The 24,885-nt window shown below is 43.6% G+C and overlaps 1 long non-coding RNA gene across 1 annotated transcript in view; it reads right to left on the bottom strand.

Moving 5' to 3' along the window:
• LOC141156501 (uncharacterized) overlaps nt 1-12,629 on the bottom strand; it is a 178,800-nt gene extending 166,171 nt beyond the window's left edge. Inside the window, exon 1 of the long non-coding RNA XR_012247645.1 lies at nt 12,549-12,629. This is a non-coding gene — a long non-coding RNA (uncharacterized lncRNA). The remainder of the gene's footprint in view (nt 1-12,548) is intronic.
• Between the last annotated feature and the right edge of the window lie 12,256 nt (nt 12,630-24,885).

Here is a 24,885-nt window from a genome sequence, read left to right as displayed (position 1 = left end):
CGTACATCCAAAATTTCAGATGTCTAACTTCAAAACTGACGGATTCCATACAATCTTTGAACCCCTATAATATGAAGAGGGAAACTCTTGAGGGTGGAATTATCAAAAACACGTGAGCAAGCTACGTATAGCTGACCGTGGGAAAAACAGGGCGTGCCTAAATGTATCCCCGCTACCTTCAAAGTTTGCCCTTGTGATTTATTGATGGTCATTGAAAATGCAACTTTAAGTGGGAACTGCAAACGTTTGAAATTAAAGGGTAAGTTATTGGGTATTATTGGGATGCGTGGTATAAGAATATTTTCACCCTTAGCTTCTCCAGTTAAAATTGTGGCCTTTACAATGTGCCTGCCTAGTTCAGTGACTCGCAATCTAGTGCCATTACATAATCTCGTGGCGTCCAAGTTGCGCATTAACAAAACGGGTATACCGACCTTTAATTCGAGCTTATGAGATGGGACCCCGGATAGCTCCAAAGAGTTAAGAAACTCCACGGGGTAGCTCGTACAGTCTTCAGATGACATGACTGTGTCGATGGAGTTGTAGGTTGTTGCATCGCTGGTTACTTGGTCCAAGATAATTTTATTGATTTTCGCAACTGTTTCATTTCTTGGTGCTAGTATAGTTCTTTCACATAGCCAATTTTCATTGTGGATGTTTTGTTGCAAATTTGGAAAAACTTGAGCAATAAGTGCGTCTTCCGAATCCACAACATGACAAAATTGGTTAGTGAATAGAACCATACCTTCTTCGTCAGTTTCGATTCGACCTTCACCGATCTCGAGCAGTTTCTCAGCGTACGCGCCTGACTCTAGATCACTGAATAACTGGACACACTTGTTGGTGGTGAGGTGCAGCTTTTCAACTTTGGTCCATAAATATGAGGATTTCAGACATGCGTTAATTTCGTCTGCTGCAGTGCCTCGCTCGATGACAGGCAAAGTTTGCCTAAAGTCCCCAGCCAATAAAACAACCACACCAACCATTATTGTTTGTTTACTGTGTAAGTCTTGTAGACAACGATCAAGAGCTTCGATGGTGCGTTTGTGTGACATTGTGCACTCGTCCCACACGATTAGTTTGCACTGTTGCAACAGGAGGCCACGGGCGCTGCTCTTGCTGATATTACACGATGGGGTTTCTTCGTTCACCAGATTAAGAGGTAATTTAAAGACTGAATGTGCCGTCCGTCCACCGCTTAGCAATGTTGCAGCAATTCCAGAGGAAGCCACAGCTAGTGCAACGTTATGACCGCTACGAATTTTTGCTAAAAGTAAATTAAGCAAGAAAGTTTTTCCTGTACCACCCGGGGCATCAAGGAAAAAAAGTCCGCCTTCACCATTCTCAACTCGTCCTACTATTTTGTGATAAATCTCTCTTTGATCAGGTAGCAAACGTGGCCCAGTTTCGCAAACGTGAGCGTCTAACTGGTTGGTATCATAGCTTAGCTCTTTTATCAACTCGTTCGACGCTCTCCTCTACGCCGCGGTGAGGGTAGACCAAAATCGGACAATTTCTTTCTAGAAATTATTAATATTTTGTCCTCGATAAGCCCCAACGCCTCATTGAAACAGAGATCATCGTTAACGTGATCCATTCTTTCAAATCTGTGCATGATATCCTCTGATAACGCAGTTTTATACTTGTGCCAGAGTTGTAGAAGATTGGATAAACCGCAAGTGCATATCAATATGGCAAACAGCTCTCTTATTTGCGCCGGGGAGCGACATAGCTCGGCCTCTTCTAAGGTGGTATCCCAGTGGTTATCATCTTCCAACAACCCCATCTTCTCACACACCTGCCGAAAAGTTGCAAGTTCTTGACCTTCAAATGTTTTTAAATCCGAGAAGTCGGTTGAACCCCTTATTACATTCAGCAGCATACGCAAGCAATAACATTCAAAATTGCTAACGTGCACCGTGTAAATGCTACCTAGAGCGTCTCCTGCCTTCACACCTGGCCAGCCATCGACAGGTGTTCCTTGTAAACGACGTTTCCATTGCTTCCGTGCCACATTCCAAGTATAGTAGCGAGGCACGTCAATGTAAAGTAATGTTTTTGCAAACGTATCACTTTGGCACAACAGGAAAAATACAGTTAGTGTAGTTTTAGGTGGTGCTTCTAATCTCTCTCTAAAATTATTTTCCGTAAAGTAAACCCTCTCGCCATTGGGTAAATGAATCGCGAGATGAGTGACGGTTGGGTGTCTCTCGTGCAGAGGCAGACCTAAGATCCGCCACGCTGCTTCGTTACTACTAACATATCGGCCGATTCTAAAGGTCTGCACCTCATCTCTTGGGTCAATGTTAACATTCCCTTGCTGGCGGATGTTAAAAATAGCCTGGTCGCTACCCTTATTAATATATTTACAAATATATTTTATCGCCGGTACCGTATTACAGAACTCTACATTTAAATGAGAATTAAAATTTTTTGATAAGAGTGGAGAATATGGGACCACCCAGCTATTGTCCACCAATATTTCCTGTGTTCCTCTACGGGTTTTTATAATCGTCGTGCGTCCACCATTCTCTGGTGCTCTGCGCTTGTACAAAGGATAACCTTTGTCATTGGTTTGAGTATCTTTTAAAAGCTTCCTCGGATATTTTTTGGTACATTTTCCTTCCTTCATGCATGGCGATGAAGAATTGAATGTACCACATGGCCCGTGAATCATATTCTTTGTCACTGTATCATAGAGCTTTTGATCGGTTTCTGGGTTTGGTATCTCAGCACATATGATTTCGTCAATTTGGTTCGGATGCAATTTTTCCTTTAACCACAGCAGTAAGTGCACATGAGGCAAACCTCGCTTTTGCCACTCGATCGAGTACATGAAGCATTGCATATCACTAAATATGTTACCTTTTGTAAGTAGAGCTACCAACTTCTGTACTTTTATTCTAAATACTCGAGCTGTTAAGTCATGTCTGTCCGATGAATTTTGACCAGCCATAAGCTCTTTGGTGATTTCTGGCCAAGCGGGGTTGCAAGTCATTGTAATAAATAAATCAGGCCTCCCATAATTACGTACGTATGTGAACGCATCTTGTGTGTATTCGTGTAGGTATCTCGGGCTATTTACAAATTATGACGGGAGAATCACCATCTGACCTAAGTTATTTGGATCCAAATCTGCATCATTTCTTATTGCATCTTGCAAGTGAATATAATTTTCTGTGCGCAGTTTTTTTTGATTTAAAGAAATGAACCTTAAGCGCTCACTTTCCATCTTTACATACATGTCGACCAGAAACTGATGAAGTAGGAGCCTACACTTAAGTATCAAATTAAAATCGCTGCGACGGACCATCAAGTGAAAGGCATAAAAATCTTTGCAGGACACCTTTTTGCTTGCCATTGCTTGTTTGGTAATTGGATTTATCTGAGGAATATCAATGCTGTACCCCTCTTGTCCTTTCCAAAAAATTATTGGGTACTCGAGAGCGTCATAGAATCTATGTGCATCGGGAACCCTAGTGAGCATGCCAGCGCGCGGCTGCACAACGATGTCCCGAGACATAGTTTGTTCGCTACTAACTATTACTGCAGCTATTTCATTTGTAGTAGGGGCATTGAATCGTCTCTCATGTTGACCACGTGATACACGGTCTGGGTGAATCACTACTTTGAAATGATCGTCATTGATCATTCTGTCTCTAGCCGTTTTAAATTCATGCACCAAAATGTTGTGGTCGTGAAGTACTCGTTGTAATTTTTTAACTATGTTTCGATCTACGCTTTGCACGCACTCAGTACGCCTGTTGATTTGTTCTTCTTCGTCACCTATGAAATAAACTTGAAAAAATTGTGGTTGCGAAATGGACGTAGGAATTAAAGAACCGATACGGTGGTATACTTGTCCTTGTATTGTAAAGGTCGGGCAAAACCCTGGCATTGAGACAATTTGATCGGCTCCAAAAGACGTCATATGAAAGCACATGTTGTATTTTCTTATATTATTTAGAAAAAGGCTAGATTCATCAGTTTCATTAGAGAAAAGCTCTTTTAAAGGTTGAACTGGCTCGTCTATATAAGGAAGAGCTACTTTCCCGCCCAAACAACATATACCTGCTGCTTCCTCTTTCCACTTAAGAGCTCCGCAATATTTGCAATCTATGGTCATTGCTTCTATTTTTATAAGCTTGTGAGTTTCATAATCAAGAGTCTCGTCATACTCAAATGCAGCTTTATTAAACAATATCCATGTATTTCTTGTAAATGTTTGACGTCGCTGTGCTGCCCTTTCAGCAACAGTGCATCTGCGAGATTCGGCCATTTCATAAGTTTCAGTGGCTCTTTGGGACGCCATGTAAGTCGCTTGCTGCTGACGTCGAGCTTGGGACTGTTCTGGAGTTTCAGCAGCCCGTTGAGACGCCAGATACTCCGCATGCTGTTCACGTCGGGCTTGGGACTGTTCTTGAGTTTCAACAGCCCGTTGAGATGCCAAAAACTCCGCATTCCGTTCACGTCGAGCTTGGGATTGTTCTGGAGTCTCTGCAGCTCTATGTGCCGCACAACGCACCACCTGCTCAAGCCTTCGTTGCTCGGCTTGTTGAGACGTCTCATCACGTCTAATTATTTTCATAGCTCGGGCTTTATTAGAGCTTTGCGAAATGTTAGACTTACGCTTTCGCGGCATTTTTATAAGTACTAATTACAAAATAGGTACTTAGTAAAGTTCAAACAAAATACTAAAACAATCTAATTAGTTATATTACGATCGCTGTACAGACGATATCAGTTGTATATGACTGGTCTATGAGGAGCAGCTGTGGCGCGGTTACCCATAGCAACCATTCCCAGTGCTCTGTCGGAGCTGAGAGCAGCCTGCTGGTGCTGTGGGTGACATGCTGCGCTGCACACACACAGGGCTGTGCTGCACACAGGAGGGGAGGACGCCATTTGTGTAGCGCTGCTGCCGGTGTTGTCAGGCTGCAGTGTGTGCATCCTCCATGGAGCCGCGCTCAGGTTACTGCCCCTCCCCGTGTGTGAGTAACTTCCCCTCCGCCCAGGTGAGGCGCTCGGAACTTTCCCGGCTGCAGCAGCTGGCGCAGGTGAGCGCATGTTTTATTATACGCTGTTATGTGGAGGGACAATGGCGGCGGGACCCCTTGTGTGAGGACAATGACGGCCCGGTGCCCCCGGGCAACCTGCAGGAGGAAGCCTCACACTCCCCTCCGGGCTGTGGGCGCGGGCAGGCCATGCTGGGAAGTATGCCCTAGTAACCTGTTCCTGACATATGGGCTGTTTTCTGGGCAATTTTTTTTTTTTTTTTTTTTTTTTAAGTCTGAGAAAATGTCATAAATTATCCTTCTCCCTTCAGCTGTTTCCAGAGTGTAATGTATCAGGGTGAGCTCATGACTGACAGCTGCCAAAGTTTCTAGGAAATGTCAGTCCCTGGGGGTCGTGTGTGAACCCCCTGTGCCACACTTGTACCTGGCCACGGTATATGATCACCCCTGTATTCTGACTGTGGACAGGCGGCAACTGTGACCTCACTATACAATGATCCACTATGGGCAAATTATTGTATTATCAATCTCTTCTGACTGCTGTAAATCAGCCATTTAAATATCACCTGTGTATGTGTGTATATAAGAGAGCTCTCAGAGGCCAGATTTTTTTCCGACTTAATTGACATGTATCGTTATATTACGACCAAAATTACATAAAATCATTACAAATTGTAGCCTATATGTTATTCCGATGTATAATCTATATTACTGTAAAGTTTCATGCAAATCCGTCCAGTAGTTTTTTCGTGAAAGAGTAACAAACATATATACTCACAAACTTTCGCATTTATAATATTAGTAGGATGCACTAATTTGTTAATGACATTGTAAATTGTAATGATGGAATTCTATGAAATATACCATGCACTTGAACCTTGTACACTGCTTGATGAAGGTTGCAACCAAAACGTTGTCACATCGAGCTATTAAAGTCCACATTTTTTCAGAAGATTTTGGAGTGCTGCCTGCTGTTTTTCTACAGCATACTACTAATACTAATCGATATCTGTTTGGGGGCCTTGCACCCGATACTCTGAACATATGCTGCTGTTCCAATTTTGTTTATATATATATATATATATATATATATACATATATATATATACACATACACACTGCTCAAAAAATAAAGGGAACACTCAAATAACCCATCCTAGATCTGAATGAATGAAATATACTCATTGAATACTTTGTTCTGTACAAAGTTGAATGTGCTGACAACAAAATCACACAAAAATCATCAATGGAAATCAAATTTATTAACCAATGGAGGCCTGGATTTGGAGTCACCCCCAAAATTAAAGTGGAAAAATACACTACAGGCTGATCCAACTTTGATGTAATGTCCTTAAAACAAGTCAAAATGAGGCTCAGTATTGTGTGTGGCCTCCACGTGCCTGTATGACCTCCCTACAATGCCTGGGCATGCTCCTGATGAGGTTGCGGATGGTCTCCTGTGGGATCTCCTCCCAGACCTGGACTAAAGCATCCGCCAACTCCTAGACAGTCTGTGGTGCAACGTGACGTTGGTGGATGGAGCGAGACATGATGTCCCAGATGTGCTCAATTGGATTCAGATCTGGGGAACAGGCAGGCCAGTCCATAGCTTCAATGGCTTCATCTTGCAGGAACTGCTGACACACTCCAGCCACATGAGGTCTGGCATTGTCCTGCATTAGGAGGAACCCAGGGCCAACCGCACCAGCATATGGTCTCACAAGGGTTCTGAGGATCTCATCTCGGTACCTAATGGCAGTTAGGCTACCTTTGGCGAGCACATGGAGGGCTTTGCAGCCCACCAAAGAAATGTCACCCCACACCATAACTGACCCACTGAAACCGGTCATGCTGAAGGATGTTGCAGGCAACAGATTACTCTCCACGGCGTCTCCAGACTCTGTCACGTCTGTCACATGTGCTCAATGTGAACCTGCTTTCATCTGTGAAGAGCACAGGGCGCCAGTGGTGACTTTGCCAATTCTGGTGTTCTGTGGCAAATGCCAAGCGTCCTGCACGGTGTTGGGCTGTGAGCACAATCCCCATCTGTGGACGTCGGGCCCTCATACCACCCTCATGGAGTCGGTTTCTAACCGTTTGTGCAGACACATGCACATTTGTGGCCAGCTGGAGGTCATTTTGCAGGGCTCTGGCAGTGCTCCTCCTGTTCCTCCTTGCACAAAGGCGGAGGTAGCGGTCCTGCTGCTGGGTTGTTGCCCTCCTACGGCCTCCTCCACGTCTCCTGGTGTACTGACCTGTCTCCTGGTAGCACCTCCAGCCTCTGGATACTACGCTGACAGACACAGCAAACCTTTTTGCCAAAGCTCGCATTTATGTGCCAACCTGGATGAGCTGCACTACCTGAGCAACTTCTGTGGGTTGTAGAGTACGTCTCATGCTACCACGAGTGTGAAAGCACAAACAGCATTCAAAAGTGACCAAAACATCAGCCAGAAAGCATAGGTACTGAGATGTGGTCTGTGGTCCCCACCTGCAGAACCACTCCTTTATTGAGGGTGTCTTGATAATTGCCAATAATTTCCATCTATTGTCTATTCCATTTGCACAACAGCATGTGAAATTGATTGTCAATCAGTGTTGCTTCCTAAGTGGACAGTTTGATTTCACAGAAGTTTGATTTACTTGAAGTTATATTCTGTTGTTTAAGTGTTCCCTTTATTTTTTTTAAGCACAGAATTTCAGGAAAAGAACATCTCGCCAATCATTAATAATAGTGGTGGAACAATCATGCTTTGGGGTTGTGTTGCAGCCAATGGCACAGGGAATAATTCACGGGTAGAGGGAAGAATGGATTCAATGAAATTTCAACAAATACTTGATACAAAATAACACCATCTGTAAAAAAACTGAAGTTGAAAAAAGGATGGCTTCTACACATCTATAATAATCCTAAACACACATCAAAATCCACAAAAGACTACCTCAAAAGGCGCACGCTGAAGGTTTTACAATGGTCCTCACAATCCCCTGATCTGAACATCATGGAAAATCTGTGGTTAGTCCTCAAAATAGCAGTGCATGCAAGATGACCCAGGAATCTCACAGAACTATAAGAATTTTCCAAGGAAGAATGGATGAAAATCCCTCAAACAAGAATTGAAAGACCCTTAGCTGGCTACAAAAAGTGTTTACAAGCTGTGATACTTGCAAAAGGGGGTGGCACTAGGTACTAACCATGGAGGGTGCCCAAATTTTTGCATCAGCCCATTTTCCTTTTTGTAATTTTTAAAATGTAAAAAATGACTATATATATACACATACACATATATATATATATATATATATATATATATATATAATGTCACCCAAGGTGTGGGAAAGGCTTAGTGCAACACAAAGGGAAGAGGGAAAGGGAACCCAGACTCCAGGGAAAGGGGGGAATGGAGACCTCCTGGCTGATAGAATATAACCCTGTCTTTCCTAACGTCCCTATATTGGCTCTTCAGCAATTGCCGCATGCGTTCCTCGACCTGTCTTTCTCTGGCATTTGCCCCTGGCTAGGGAAGAAAGGGGATGAGCACTAGTTAATCCCCAATGAACACTAAAGACAACAAGGGAGGACAAACAAGGAAAAATTGCTTAGCTTTAGACTCCAGACAAATGCGCACGTCCTCAAGCATCAGTGAGGAAGAAGTGCTGCTCTCGCTGAAGCCTTCACAAAGAGTAATGAATATCGCCGGCACCTCCCTCTGACACACAGCAGGTATTTATACACCCAGGCCAGGGTGTTAATTAGCCAGACGAAGGTAGCTGCTGGGTCCTAGAGACAGCCTCTAAGGTGTCTGTAATGCCAAACGTAGAGATCTTCTGCAACCAACTGCAGGGCAACTGTCTGTCACTTCTGACACATCCGTGACATATATACAGACAAAAAAAGGCAGGCAGTACTCCAAAAAACCTTTGGTGAGAAAAATTTGGACTTTATTAGCCCACCTCCACCTCTTAGCTTTTTAGAATATATGGATGGACTTCATTTTGTGTTCCTCCAACTGGCATGGCTCTCACATGATGCAGTTTGGCAATTTTCTTGGCCAAGAGACATCTATCAATAAGCTGGATGATGCGGTTTCTCTTTTCTTGGGAAATCTTCTTTGTGTCTGCTCCTTGGTTCGAACCAGTGACTTTTCATTTGGGAATCAACCTAATAACACACTGAGCTATTAGGGAATGTGAAAACAGGTTGTATTTTGTAGTATACAGAATGAAAAAGATTTTTCCACCACCAGGAGCAAAACAGAAACAATGCAGTGATGTGACAAACATCTGCATAACTAATCATATGCAAAATAGTTGCAAGGCAAATATATGTATGAGATAGTCAAGATGATTGTCTATAAAGTGATGGCAGTCTCATGTTCGAAGCAGTAGTGGATGGTGAGATATGGAGCCTGAAAGTCAAAGGGTCAAAACATTGTTACCCTTTTGCTTGTCAGTGTATATGCGTCTAGTGGGCGGTCATACCTACTAGTGATTGACAGCTAACTCTGTCATACAGGGAAGACTATCAATCATTGAATAATACCACCCACTGAACATATATGAACACATAAAGCAGGGATTTCAATGAATGAATTACAATCTATACCGATATTTCGATATTTCTACTGATACTTCTCCCACAAAAATGTATATCAATCTAGACCGCTGGTTCTGCTCTATAACATCCGAACTGCAGATCAGATATATTTTTCAACACGACCAGTTCCCTTTAAAGGGAAACTAACATCAGAAAAAAAACTGTTTAATTATTAAATGCATTGTACCAAATTTAATCCCTTGATAGGATAGGGGATAACTTACTAATCTTTGGAGGTCCGACCATTAAGACTCACAGTCATCCTGATAACGGGGTAGAGGTTGAATATGTGCACCTTTGCTCTATTAATTCTCTGTAGGACTGCCGGAGATACCCCAGTGCAGTCCTTGGATATCTTCAGCAGTGCCATAAACAATAAGTGGAGTCAGGGGTTCATACTAAACCTACAGTCATGGCCAAAAGTTTTGAGAATGACACCAAAATTATATTTTCACATGATCTGCTGGCCTCTGGTTTTTATTAGTGTTTGTCTGATGGTTATATCACATACAGAAATATAATTGCAATCATATTATGAGTACCAATAAGTTATATTGACAGTTAGAATGAGTTAATGCAGCAAGTCAATATTTGCAGTGTTGCCCCTTCTTCTTCAAGACCTCTGTAATTCTCCCTGGCATGCTCTCAATCAACTTTTGGACCAAATCCTAACTGATAGCAGTCCATTCTTGCATAATCAATGCTTGCATTTTGCCAGAATTTGTTGGTTTTTGTTTGTCCACCCGTCTCTTGATGATTGACCACAAGTTCTCAATGGCATTAAGATCTGGGGAGTTTCCAGGCCATGGACCCAAAATCTCTATGTTTTGTTCCGTGAGCCATTTAGTTATCACCTTTGCTTTTTGGCAAGGTGCTCCATCATGCTGGAAAAGGCATTGTTGGGCGCCAAACTGCTCTTTGACGGTTGGGAGAAGTTGCTCTTGGAGGACATTCTGGTACCAGTCTTTATTCATGGCTGTGTTTTTAGGCAAGACTGTGAGTGAGCCGATTCCCTTGGCTGAGAAGCAACCCCACACATGAATGGTTTCAGGATGCTTTACAGTTGGCATGAGACAAGACTGGTGGTAGCGCTCACCTCTTCTTCTCCGAATAAGCTGTTTTCCAGATGTCCCAAACAATCGAAAAGGGGATTCATCAGAGAAAATGACTTTGCCCCAGTCCTCAGCAGTCCACTCCCTGTACCTTTTGCAGAATATCAGTCGGTCCCTGATGTTTTTTCTGGAGAGAAGTGGCTTCTTTGCTGCCCTCCTTGAAACCAGCCCTTGCTCAAAGAGTCTCCACCTCACAGTGCGTGCAGAAGCACTCACACCAGCCTGCTGCCATTCCTGAGCAAGCTCGGCACTGCTGGTAGTCCGATCCCGCAGCTGAAACAGTTTTAAGATACGGTCCTGGCGCTTGCTGGTCTTTCTTGGGCGCCCTGGAGCCTTTTTGACAACAATGGAAGCTCTCTCCTTGAAGTTCTTGATGATGCGATAGATTGTTGACTGAGGTGCAATCTTTGTAGCTGCGATACTCTTCCCTGTTAGGCCATTTTTGTGCAGTGCAATGATGGCTGCACGTGTTTCTTTAGAGATAACCATGGTTAACTGAAGAGAAACAATGATACCAAGAACCAGCCTCCTTTTAAAGTGTCCAGTGATGTCATTCTTACTTAATCATGACTGATTGATCGCCAGCCCTGTCCTCATCAACACCCACACCTGTGTTAATGGATCAATCACTAAAATGATGTTAGCTGCTCCTTTTAAGGCAGGACTGCAATGATGTTGAAATGTGTTTTCGGGGTTAAAGTTCATTTTCTGGGCAAATATTGACTTTGCAAGTACAGCAATTGCTGTTAAGCTGATCACTCTTTGACATTCAGGAGTATATGCAAATTGCCATTACAAAAAATGAAGCAGTAAACTTTGGAAAAATTACTATTTGTCTCATTCTCAATACTTTTGGCCATGACTGTACAGATAGGACTGTTCAGAGCCCTGTTTTCAGGCATTCTGGGTGCCCCAGAGGTTAGACCCTAGCGATCAATAAGTTATCCAATAGCCTATTGATAGGGGATAACTTATTGGCTTGGTACAAACCCTTTAAGGAAAAAGCCATCATATGGTGTTTCCTATTTTAACATTGGACAAACTTTGTGCTTCCTGTTACTACAGATTTTCTGATATTGTAGCATGGAGTGCTATCTCTGTGACTCCTTGGTCAGTAATTGAGTTCGCCATATTTTACCTCTATCGGTATCAGTGGGTGGGACACATGCAATTGTCACTGTGGTGACAATTAAAAACAGGCAGTTTGAAGTGATGGTCCACAGAGCCCAACAGACATAAAGCTGAAGTAATTCAACATTTTGGCCCTAATAATATCCTGTAGAGGGCATCATCATGGCAACAGTTGCCAGAAATGTCACAATATCTGAGTATATTTCCTGTACTGAGTCCCATGTGGCAAACACAGCACTGCTCTGTTGCTATGCCAACAAATGTATTAGCTGCATCATTGTAGTTAACAGCGGGGGCTCTCTGTAACAGCACAATTCAGGGAAAAACTTTGTGAGCATGTAATGCTCCATGTAAAGCGTGTCTCCTAGATTTGGGTTGGAGTGCCCTTTTAACGTTACATATTTTTCTAGAACAAAATGTTAAAAAAAAAAAAAATATTCCTGTCTTTACAGTGGCCACTCTGCATTCACAATAATTATAGCTTTCATTTCCCATGGCATCAGGATTTCCCTATTTACAGGAGCCATGAAGGATATGACGGAGAAGTTTTGATGTGTCACAATCAGTAATGACCTTTCTTCCTCCACTGACTTGCTTTAGTTCCATCAGTTATCTCTGCTGAATACAATACTGCAGTAAGCTAAGTTGTTATGTCAGAAAGCTGAATAGACGTCAATGTGAACGGAGTCTTACATTTTGTTATGAACAGATCCTTCTGCTCATGTGATGGGTGATGGAGACAGCTCGCTTCCTGTTCTTTCTGCCTGCACAGTCATGCTAGCACATGACATGGAGCACACTCACAGCAGCTTCCCTTTTTAAGTCTTATTCTCTTAGGGCTCATTCAGACGTGAGTTTTTCACATACAAGTTTTTTTCAGATAGAACTTGTACCTATTATAGTCTATGAGGCTGTTCACATGTACAGTACAGACCAAAAGTTTGGACACACCTTCTCATTTAAAGATTTTTCTGTATTTTCATAACTATGAAAATTGTACATTCACACTGAAGGCATCAAAACTATGAATTAACACATGTGGAATTATATACTTAACAAAAAAGTGTGAAACAACTGAAAATATGTCCTATATTCCAGGTTCTTCAAAGTAGCCACCTTTTGCTTTGATGACTGCTTTGCACACTCTTGGCATTCTCTTGATGAGCTTCAAGAGGTAGTCACCGGAAATGCTTTTCACTTCACAGGTGTGCCCTGTCAGGTTTAATAAGTAGGATTTCTTGCCTTATAAATGGGGTTGGGACCATCAGTTGTGTTGTGCAGAAGTCTGGTGGATACACAGCTGATAGTCCTACTGAATAGACTGTTAGCTGCTTTTTTCTTGCCATAATACAAATTCTAAGTAAAGAAAAACGAGTGGCTATCATTACTTTAAGAAATGAAGGTCAGTCAGTCCGAAAAATTGGGAAAACTTTGAAACTGTCCCCAAGTGCAGTTGCAAAAACCATCAAGCGCTACAAAGAAACTGGCTCACATGAGGACCGCCCCAGGAAAGGAAGACCAAGAGTCACCTCTGCTTCTGAGGATAAGTTTATCTGAGTCACCAGCCTTAGAAATCGTAGGTTAACAGCAGCTCAGATTAGAGACGAGGTCAATGCCACACAGATTTCTAGCAGCAGACACATCTCTTCAACAACTGTTAAGAGAAGACATTGTGCAGCAGGCCTTCATGGTAAAATAGCTGCTGGGAAACCACTGCTAAGGACAGGCAACAAGCAGAAGAGACTTGTTTGGGCTAAAGAACACAAGGAATGGACATTAGACCAGTGGAAATCTGTGCTTTGGTCTGATGAGTCCAAATTTGAGATCTTTGGTTCCAACCACCGTGTCTTTGTGCGACGCAGAAAAGGTGAACGGATGGACTCTACATGCCTGGTTCCCACCGTGAAGCATGGAGGAGGAGGTGTGATGGTGTGGGGGTGCTTTGCTGGTGACACTGTTGGGGATTTATTCAAAATTGAAGGCATACTGAACCAGCATGGCTACCACAGCATCTTGCAATGGCATGATATTCCATCCGGTTTGCGTTTAGTTGGACCATCATTTATTTTTCAACAGCACAATGACCCCAAACACACCTCCAGGCTGTGTAAGGGCTATTTGACCAAGAAGGTGAGTGATGGGGTGCTATGCCAGATGACCTGGCCTCCACAGTCACCAGACCTGAACCCAATCGAGATGGTTTGGGGTGAGCTGGACCGCAGAGTGAAGGCAAAAGGGCCAACAAGTGCTAAGCATCTCTGGGAACTTCTTCAAGATTGTTGGAAGACCATTTCCAGTGACTACCTCTTGAAGCTCATCAAGAGAATGCCAAGAGTGTGCAAAGCAGTCATCAAAGCAAAAGGTGGCTACTTTGAAGAACCTGGAATATAAGACATATTTTCAGTTGTTTCACACTTTTTTGTTAAGTATATAATTCCACGTGTGTTAATTCATAGTTTTGATGCCTCGAGTGTGAATGTACAATTTTCATAGTCATGAAAATACAGGAAAATCTTTAAAATCAGAAGGTGTGTCCAAACTTTTGGTCTGTACTGTATGTGTTATTTTTGCAGAATGAGTGGTCCACACCAAAACACAGACATATGTCCGATTTTGATCACAGATCAAACTTGCCAATGCAAGTCGATGGGTCCATGAAACAAAAAAATCAGATAGCACTTGGATGACAACCGTGTGCCATTTTTCACTGATTGACAGGAGACGCTTAAGGTTGCATGATACGTAATGGCAGAGTTTTGGACGCAGCTCACCTGCACTGTGTCCAAAACGCTGTGTTCCACATTAGAAGCACAGTGGATGGGATTTACAGAAATCACATGCCCACTGTGTTACTATTTGACGCCGCGTAAACTCACTGGTGGCGCAGCTTTAGGAGCCGCAGCATGTCAATTTCTGTTGCGGAAACGCTGGTCTCCGCAACAGAAATTTCCCCAATAGAATGTATTGGAGGCAGTAACTTCGAATTGTTCAGTGAACACAAGTGGATTTACCGGCGTGATCGGATGCAGCGCTTTGGACAGCGAAAATACGCTGCGTCCAAAGCGCTGCTATAGCCTGATCGTGGGCATATACCCTAGGAAACTTCAAGCAGTTTTTCATTTTTTGTATACGAGAAAAACTGAAGAAGCTCTAATGGTACAAAAAGGACAATGACCAAACTCTGATGAAAACCTGATAAAAAACAATGATGACACTCGAGCAGCTTATTCGCACCAGCACCCCATTGATCCTAAGAATGATGCTCTGAATTGCCATATGTACTCTGCTATTTCCAGAAGTCTGATTCAAATGAATAGAGCGGTGGCGTGCATGCATGACCAATTCTAAATAGTAATGGGCCATTTTACAGTCCTGTTCTTGGGATGTATGGGGGTCCCAGAGATCCAAACCACAAAGATCAGACACATATCACCTAATTGTCTCTTGATCAGCACACAGCTTTCCAGTCTCAATTTCTAGTTTCTTGCAGGGTGAGTAGCAGAGCTGTAGTATTAGTAGAACCATTAAGCTCAGCGCAAGTTCTGCTGTAACACATTCAGCTATCAGTGTTTTTTTATGGAATGTACACTGCCATCACTACAATTTACCAAAATAGATAACAGGGTATTGAACATGCATACAACTCCGGACAGAGAGAGCCATGATTAGAAGAACTGCTCTAGAAACTACCAATGGTAGGGATGGTGATTTTGCAAGATTTATAACAGCAGCTCATCACAAGCTGAGAGGAGTGGAAGGAAGTTGAGCAGCTAACTGCTCTATAGATATCAATGGAGGGCTAGAGAGAGCCGACTGGGATGTTAAGAGTTAACTCTTCTGAAGGAATGTAACTACTGCACACTCTCCGCCAGAGTCTGGCAGGCACAAATCAACTAGCCCCAAGAAAATCAGCTGTACACTATGAAAGATAAAAGCTCTCATTGCAGAAAAATGACAGCAGATAAAATATGCAAGCTATTTACAAATTTGTTTATTGTCATGTTGTCTAATTAAAACATTTAGTAACTTTAATAATACCCCTTTAAATAATTTATTGTTAATGCCTAACAAATACTGGGTACAAAAAAAACCTAACTATTCTTAGTAGCCATCCTACTGCCATTTAGCATTCTACCCTCCAAACCTCCATTAATTTGTCATAAATGATGTAGCTCAATTTAAGAGATAATTATGGTAACCATCTTACAAATATGCACTTGCTGTATGTTTACTTTTGGAAATTTATCTTCAGCTTAACCCCTTAAGGACTGAGAGATTTTCCAATTTTGCACTTTTATTTTTCCCTCCCCTTCTTCCAAGAGCTGTAACTTTTTTACTTTCCCACTAAGAAAGCCATTTGAGGGCTTGCTTTGTGTGGGACTGGTTGTACTTTTGGATGACACCATCCATTTTATCATACGCTGTACTAGAAACTGTTAAAAAAAACTCCAAGTAAAGGAAAATTGCGAGAAAAGAAAAACGCAATTCCACAATTGTTTGGTTTTTTTTGCCATTTATTCCGCAGTAAAACTGACCTGGAAATATGGCTGTCCAGTTTAGTATGATTACAACAATACCAAACTTGCATACTTTTTTTTCTTTTTAGGCTGTGTGCCCACGATGCGTTTTTTAAGTGTTTCCGCAGCGGCAATTCCGCTGCAGAAACGCTTAAAAACGCTTGGTAGAAGGCCTGCCATGTTCCCCAATGATAATCTGCATGTGCTGTGCACATGCTGCGGAAATTTCCGCTGCGGGTTATCATTGCGGAAAAAAACGCAGCACTACCAATTACTGTATTTTGCGGAAGCGCTGCGTTTTCGCTGCCATTGACTTGCATTGGAACTCTTGGATTCCGCATCACTGCATCTGTACATGCGGAATCCATGCGTTTCAATGTGCGGATGATACCCGGGTGTGGAGGACAGGAGACTCTCCTCCGGACCCAGGTACCATAGAATATGTGAAAAAAAGAAATAAAATAAAAAATACATATTATATTTACCTTCTGATGGCCCCCGGTGTGCTTGTCTTCGCTTGCCGGAAGATCGCGGTGGACTGAAGGACCTGCGCTGACGTCATTTAGTCATGTGACGGGTCACGCGACCGCTGATGTCGGCAGGTCCTTCAGTGTACCGCGAGCTGCCGGCAAGCCAGGACGGATCGAATAAAGATTCCGGGGGCCATCAGAAGGTAAGTATATATATTTATTTTTTAACATTCTTTACGGTCACACTATATAAATCCATGCCGTTTGCATGGTTTTATATAGTGTGACCAAGTTGTGAAGCACTTTCCAAGTGATGCTAAAATCGCTTGTCAACCCGCATGCGGAAATGCATGTGAACGCTTCACATCCGCTTGTCCCCGGCAGGAAAAACACATGTACAATCCACATGCGTTTTTTTCTGCCAGGGAGATGCAGAAACGCTCAGGAAAAATCCGGAGCATTTCTGCATCGTGGGCACATAGCTTTAAGTGGTGAAAAAATTTCAGAAATTCGTAAAAAAAAACCCTAAAATTTAGCTACTTTAGCTGCTACTTTATAAAATCCATAATATTTGTATTTTTCAGTGAGTGGAGATGTGTGAGGGCTTGTTTCTAGCGCAATGACCTGATGTTTTTATTGATACTATTTTGTGGCAGTTATAACTCCTATGACTTTCTTAAATTTTTTTGTGGAATTACAGCAACCAAAAAAGCGCAATCCTGGCATTTCGATTTTTTTTTCTCTTAACAGTTTTTCCAGATTGGGTTAATTAATTAGATATTCGATAGATCAGACTTTTCTGTACATGTTGATACCAAATGTATATTTTTATATATTTTTTACATTTCTTTATTGTTAACTGGGAAAAAGAGGAGGTGATTAGAATTTTTTATAATTGCTTACACTTTTTAAAATGTTTTTGTTTTACTTTTCACATTATTTGTTAGTGACATTGTCTGAATGTTTCTACTATATACAATTACATAGTATTGCTGCATAGAGTAAAAATCACTGTCTTCTATCACACCCAGCCACAGACTAGATATCACAGAAGCGATCACATAACAGACACAGGGGTGTTCAGCCAGCCCCCGGCTGTCATAGTAACCCATTGGCTCCCTGTGATCGCTTAAATTGTGGACAGCAGTGTAAGTAGCCTGTTCTTACCTTAGCACCCCTGGTATCTCCAGCATTAGATCAGATAGTGAGGGTGGACAGCAGTGTGAGCAGCCTCTTCTTACTGCAGCACCCCTGTTATCTCCATTATTATATCAGATAGGGTGGACAGCAGTGTAAGCAGCCTCTTCTTACCTCAGCACCCCTGGCATCTTCAGTATTAGATCAGATATACAGGGTGAACAGCAGTGTGAGCAGCTTTGTCTTACCTCAGCACATGTGGTATCTCCAGTATTAGATCAGATAGAGAGGATGGACAGCAGTGTGAGCAGCCTGTTCTTACCTCAGCACCCCTGGTAGCTCCAATATTAGATCAGATAGAGAGGGTGGACAGCAGTGTATGCAGCCTCTTCTAACCTCAGCATCCCTGGCATCTTCAGTATTAGATCAGATATACAGGGTGGACAGTAGTGTGAGCAGCCTCTTCTTACCTCAGCACCCCTGGCATCTCCAGTATTAGATCAGATATACAGGGTAGACAGCAGTGTGAGCAGCCTGTTCTTACCTCAGCACCCCTTGAATCTCCAGTATTAGATCAAATTCTCCAATAGCACACATTCCTACACATGCTTACCAGCTTCTGTCCTAACATTCTAAGGGTGCTTTCACATTGCGTTCCGGCACCTGTTTGGTGGCCCCGTCGGGGCTTACATCTGTACCCCCTCTCCTCCTGCAAAACAGAATACGGATATACACACCAACGGGGCCATAAACTATAGTGGTGCTGACAGAATGAATGTGTGCTCTGTCGTGCACGCCTATTGGAGGCAGACACCCAGAAAATGATGTACAGCATAGAGCAAGTTCACTATGCCAGCACCATTATAGTCTACCTGTTGGTGCATACGTCTGAATCCCGTTTTGCAGGGAGGGCAGGGGGGTTATTTCAGAAAAATGTCCTGATGGGCCACCGAATGGGTACCAGATTGCAATGTGAAAGCACCCTAAGACAAGTTTCTATCAGTGTAAACAGATAGTGGCAAATTTCAAGGGGCTGTCTAGGCTGAGGAGGAAAGTCTGCATTCATTCTATATGATCACAGACTTCCAAATCATGACAGGGTGTGATGCACACACTTTCAAAATTCCACATGCAAGTGGGCTGTCACGTGAACTCATGTATGTGATTTGTATACTTGTGGTCAAGTGCAGACTATTATCATCCACCTTCTCTTAATACCCTTAAGAGAAGACTGAGGTGTGATGCACACTAATATATATATATATATATATATATATATATATATATATATATATATATATACATACACACACACACGATACTGAGGTGGGACGTATAATATATATATATATATATATATATATATATACACGCACACACACGAGACTGAGGCGTGACGCACTGTATACATATATATAGTACGCACATACACACGAGACTGAGGCATGGCGCACTATATATATATTCACACACGAGACTGAGGCGTGACGCACTATATATTTATACACACACGAGTGAGGCGTGACGCACTATATATATATATATATATATATATATATATATATATATATATATATATATATATATATATATATATATATATATATACACACACACACACACGAGATTGAGGCATGACGCACTATATATACACACACACGAGACTGAGGCATGACGCACTATGTATATATATATATATATATATATATATATATATATATATATATATATATATATATACTGCTCAAAAAAATAAAGGGAACACTTAAACAACAGAATATAACTCCAAGTACATCAAATTCTGTGAAATCAAACGGCCCACTTAGGAAGCAACACTGATTGACAATCAATTTCACATGCTGTTGTGCAAATGGAATAGACAATAGATGGAAAATATTGGCAATTATCAAGACACCCTGTAACATCCCTGGCGGCATGCTGATATGGCTTACCACCTCCCTCCATGCAAGACCGCCATCTTACCTATCAGTCCTGGCTGCACACTTTGCTCCAGTACCTGCTGTGTGCATGTCTCTTGTCTGATTTCTTAGGGCAGCGGCGCGATTACTGCCTGGTTCTTATAGTTACAGTGTGTGCAGTCCTAATGCCTCCCCAGCCTATTGCTGTGAGTCACTGGATACTTAGACCCCCTCCACCCAGTAGGAGGTGCCTGAGCAACACTTTCTTTCAGTGTGTTCTGTGCAACTGAGTTGCCAGGTCATGTCCTGTATCTTGTCTGTTTCCACTACCCTGGGGGCTGAGTACCCGGGCCTTTTTACCAGTATCTGTGACTTCTAGTCTGTTTCCGCCACCCTGGGGGCTGAGTATCCAGGCTCGTTCCTGTATCTTGTTTCTGGTTCAGTTCCTGTCTGAACAGTGTCCTAGCCCGTTACTTGTTTGTCTCTATGTTCGTATCTTCCCTTTTCCTGCAGTGTCTGAACCTGCACCTAACTCCAACTCGCTGTCTCTGTACTTCTGTTTGTGAGTTTAGTGTCCACTCGCTACTTCATTGTAAGTACCTTGTATCTGCTCTGCTTGTCTACCGCACCTGCGGTTTTGCTCTGCTTGTCTACCGCACCTGCGGGTTTTGCTCTGCTCTGCTTGTTTACCGCACATGCGGTTTTGCTCTGCTTGTCTACCGCACGTGAGGGGTTTTGCTCTGCTTTGCTTGTCTACCGCATCTGCAGGTTTTGCTCTGCTTGTCTACCGCACCTGCGGGTGTTGCTCTGCTCTGCTTGTCTACCGCACCTGCGGGTTTTGCTCTGCTCGTCTACCGCACTTGCGGGTTTTGCTCTGCTCTGCTTGTCTACCGCACCTGCGGGTTTTGCTCTGCTCTGCTTGTCTACCGCATCTGCGGGTTTTGCTCTGCTTGTCTACCGCACCAGCGGGTTTTGCTCTGCTCTGCTTGTCTACCGCATCTGCGGGTTTTGCTCTGCTCGTCTACCGCACGTGCGAGTTTTGCTCTACCGCACCTGCGGCTCTGTTCCTGTATCCCAGTCTGTACTGGTCCTGTACAGATCCTACCTGCCAGTACCCACCTGTCTGTATACCATCTGTGCCTGCCAGTACCCACCAGTCTGCATACCAGCCGTGCCTGCCAGTACCCACCTGTCTGCATACCAGCCGTGCCTGCCAGTACCCACCTGTCAGTATGCCAGCCTAACCTGCCTGTTACTGCATTCCCCAGTGTTGGTCCCTATCCTGCCAGTACCCACCTGTCAGTATGCCAGCCTAACCTGCCTGTTCCTGCATTCCCCGGTGTTGGTCCCTATCTTGCCTGCTTTCCTACCTGCCAGTACCCACCTGTCTGTATACCAGCCGTGCCTGCCAGTACCCACCGGTCTGCATACCAGCCGTGCCTTCCAGTACCCACTTGTCTGCAGACCAGCCGTGCCTGCCAGTACCCACCTGTCAGTATGCCAGCCTAACCTGCCTGTTCCTGCATTCCCTGGTGTTGGTGAACAGCTGTGACCGGGGTCTGACCTGGAGTAGCACCTGGTCCCTCTGCTCGGTTCCTCCCTGGTTCACGGAGTCGACTGAGCTGCCGTGCGACCTTGGTCGGACCGAGTTGATACTTAGTCATGCCCCTCCAGGCACTCCTCGGTTCATGGTCTAGTGGGATCACTAACAACGCTCACGCCAGTCAGTCCGGGCGTGTGTGTAACACACCCTCAATAAAGGAGTGGTTCTGCAGGTGGGGACCACAGACCACATCTCAGTACCAATGCTTTCTGGCTGATGTTTTGGTCACTTTTGAATGTTGGTTGTGCTTTCACACTCGTGGTAGCATGAGATGGACTCTACAACCCACAAAAGTTGCTCAGGTAGTGCCGCTCATCCAGGATGGCACATCAATGCGAGCTTTGGCAAGAAGGTTCGCTGTGTTTGTAAGCGTAGTGTTCAGAGGCTGGAGGCGCTACCAGGAGACAGGTCAGTACACCAGGAGACGTGGAGGGGGCCGTAGGAGGGCAACAACCCTGCAGCAGGACCGCTACCTCCGCTTTTGTGCAAGGAGGAACAGGAGGAGCACTGCCAGAGCCCTGTAAAATGACCTCCAGCAGGCCACAAATGTGCATGTGTCTGCACAAACTGTTAGAAACCGACTCCATGAGGGTGGTATGAGGGTCCGACATCCACAGATGGGGGTTGTGCTCACAGCCCAACACCGTGCAGGACGCTTGGCATTTGCCACAGAACACCAGGATTGGCAAAGTCGCCACTGGCGCCCTGTGCTCTTCACAGATGAAAGCAGGTTCACACTGAGCACATGTGACAGACGTGACAGAGTCTGGAGACGCCATGGAGAGCGATCTGCTGCCTGCAACATCCTTCAGCCTGACCAGTTTAGCAGTGGTTCAGTAATGGTGTGGGGTGGCATTTCTTTGGAGGGCCGCACAGCCCTCCATGTGCTCGCCAGAGGTAGCCTGACTGCCATTAGGTACCGAGATGAGATCCACAGACCCCTTGTGAGACCATATGCTGGTGCGGTTGGCCCTGGGTTCCTCCTAATGCAGGACAATGCCAGACCTCATGTGGCTGGAATGTGTCAGCAGTTCCTGCAAGATGAAGGCATTGAAGCTATGGACTGGCCCGCCCGTTCCCCAGACCTGAATCCGATTGAGCACATCTGACATCATGTCTCGCTCCATCCACCAATGTCACGTTGCACCACAGACTGTCCAGGAGTTGGCGGATGCTTTAGTCCAGGTCTGGGAGGAGATCCCACAGGAGACCATCTGCAACCTCATCAGGAGCATGCCCAGGAGTTGTAGGGAGGTCATACAGGCAAGTGGAGGCCACACACAATACTGAGCCTCATTTTGACTTGTTTTAAGGAAATTACATCAAAGTTGGATCAGCCTATAGTGTGTTTTTCCACTTTAATTTTGGGGGTGACTCCAAATCCAGGCCTCCATTGGTTAATAAATTTGATTTCCATTGATGATTTTTGTGTGATTTTGTTGTCAGCACATTCAACTTTGTACAGAACAAAGTATTCAATGAGAATATTTCATTCATTCAGATCTAGGATGTGTTATTTGAGTGTTTCTTTTATTTTTTTGAGCAGTATATATATATATATATATATATATATATATATATATATATATATATATATACCCACACACACGAGACTGAGGCGTGATGCACTATATATACACACACACACACACACACACACACACACGAGACTGAGGCGTGACGCACTATATATACACACACACACACACACACACACACGAGACTGAGGCGTGACGCACTATATATACACACACGAGACTGATGCGTGATGCACTATATATACAGTACAGACCAAAAGTTTGGACACACCTTCTCCTTTAAAGATTTTTCTGTATTTTCCTGACTATGAAAATTGTACATTCACACTGAAGGCATCAAAACTATGAATCAACACATGTGGAATTATATACTTAACAAAAAAGAGTGAAACAACTGAAAATATGTCTTATATTCTAGGTTCTTCGAAGTAGCCACCTGTTGGTTTGATGACTGCTTTGCACACTCTTGGCATTCTCTTGATGAGCTTCAAGAGGTAGTCACCGGAAATCGTTTTCACTTCACAGGTGTGCCCTGTCAGGTTTAATAAGTTGGATTTCTTGCCTTATAAATGGGGTTGGGACCATCAGTTGTGTTGTGCAGAAGTCTGGTGGATACACAGCTGATAGTCCTACTGAATAGACTGTAAGAATTTGTATTATGGCAAGAAAAAAGCAGCTAAGAAAAACGAGTGGCCATCATTACTTTAAGACATGAAGGTCAGTCAGTGCGAAAAAACTTTGAAAGTGTCTCCAAGTGCAGTTGCAAAAACCATCAAGCGCTACAAAGAAACTGTCTCACATGAGGACCGCCCCAGGAAAGGAAGACCAAGAGTCACCTCTGCTTCTGAGGATAAGTTTATCCGAGTCACCAGCCTCAGAAATCACAGGTTAGCAGCAGCTCAGATTAGAGACCAGGTCAATGCCACACAGAGTTCTAGCAGCAGACACATCTCTTCAACAACTGTTAAGAGGAGACTTTGTGCAGCTGGCCTTCATGGTAAAATAGCTGTTAGGAAACCACTGCTAAGGACAGGCAAAAAGCAGAAGAGACTTGTTTGGGCTAAAGAACACAAGGAATGGATATTAGACCAGTGAAAATCTGTGCTTTGGTCTGATGAGTCCAAATTTGAGATCTTTGGTTCCAACCACCGTGTCTTTGTGCGACGCAGAAAAGCTGAACGGATGGACTCTACATGCCTGGGTCCCACCGTGAAGCATGGAGGAGGAGGTGTGATGGTGTGGGGGTGCTTTGCTGGTGACACTGTTGGGGATTTATTCAAAATTGAAGGCATACTGAACCAGCATGGCTACCACAGCATCTTGCAGCGGCATGCTATTCCATCCGGTTTGCATTTAGTTGGACCATCATTTATTTTTCAACAGGACAATGACCCCAAACACACCTCCAAGAAGGAGAGTGATGGGGTGCTACGCCAGATGACCTGGCCTCCACAGTCACCAGACCTGAACCCAATCGAGATGGTTTGGGGAGAGCTGGAAAGCAGAGTGAAGGCAAAGAGGCCAACAAGTGTTAAGCATCTCTGGGAACTCCTTCAAGATTGTTGGAAGACCATTTCCAGTGACTACCTCTTGAAGCTCATCAAGAGAATGCCAAGAGTGTGCAAAGCAGTCATCAAAGCAAAAGGTGGCTACTTTGAAGAACCTAGAATACAAGACATATTTTCAGTTGTTTCACACTTTTTTGTTAAGTATATAATTCCACATGTGTTAATTCATAGTTTTGATGCCTTCAGTGTGAATGTACAATTTTCATAGTCATGAAAATACAGAAAAATCTTTAAATGAGGTGTGTCCAAACTTTTGGTCTGTACGGTATATACACACA

This window comes from Phyllobates terribilis, unplaced genomic scaffold (assembly GCF_046119375.1).
Source record: "Phyllobates terribilis strain yellow unplaced genomic scaffold, ASM4611937v1 Scaffold_8__6_contigs__length_399053987, whole genome shotgun sequence".
Taxonomy (NCBI): Eukaryota; Metazoa; Chordata; class Amphibia; order Anura; family Dendrobatidae; genus Phyllobates; species Phyllobates terribilis.
Note: the sequence above shows the minus strand (reverse complement) of the source record. Positions and strands in the feature narration are given on the sequence as shown.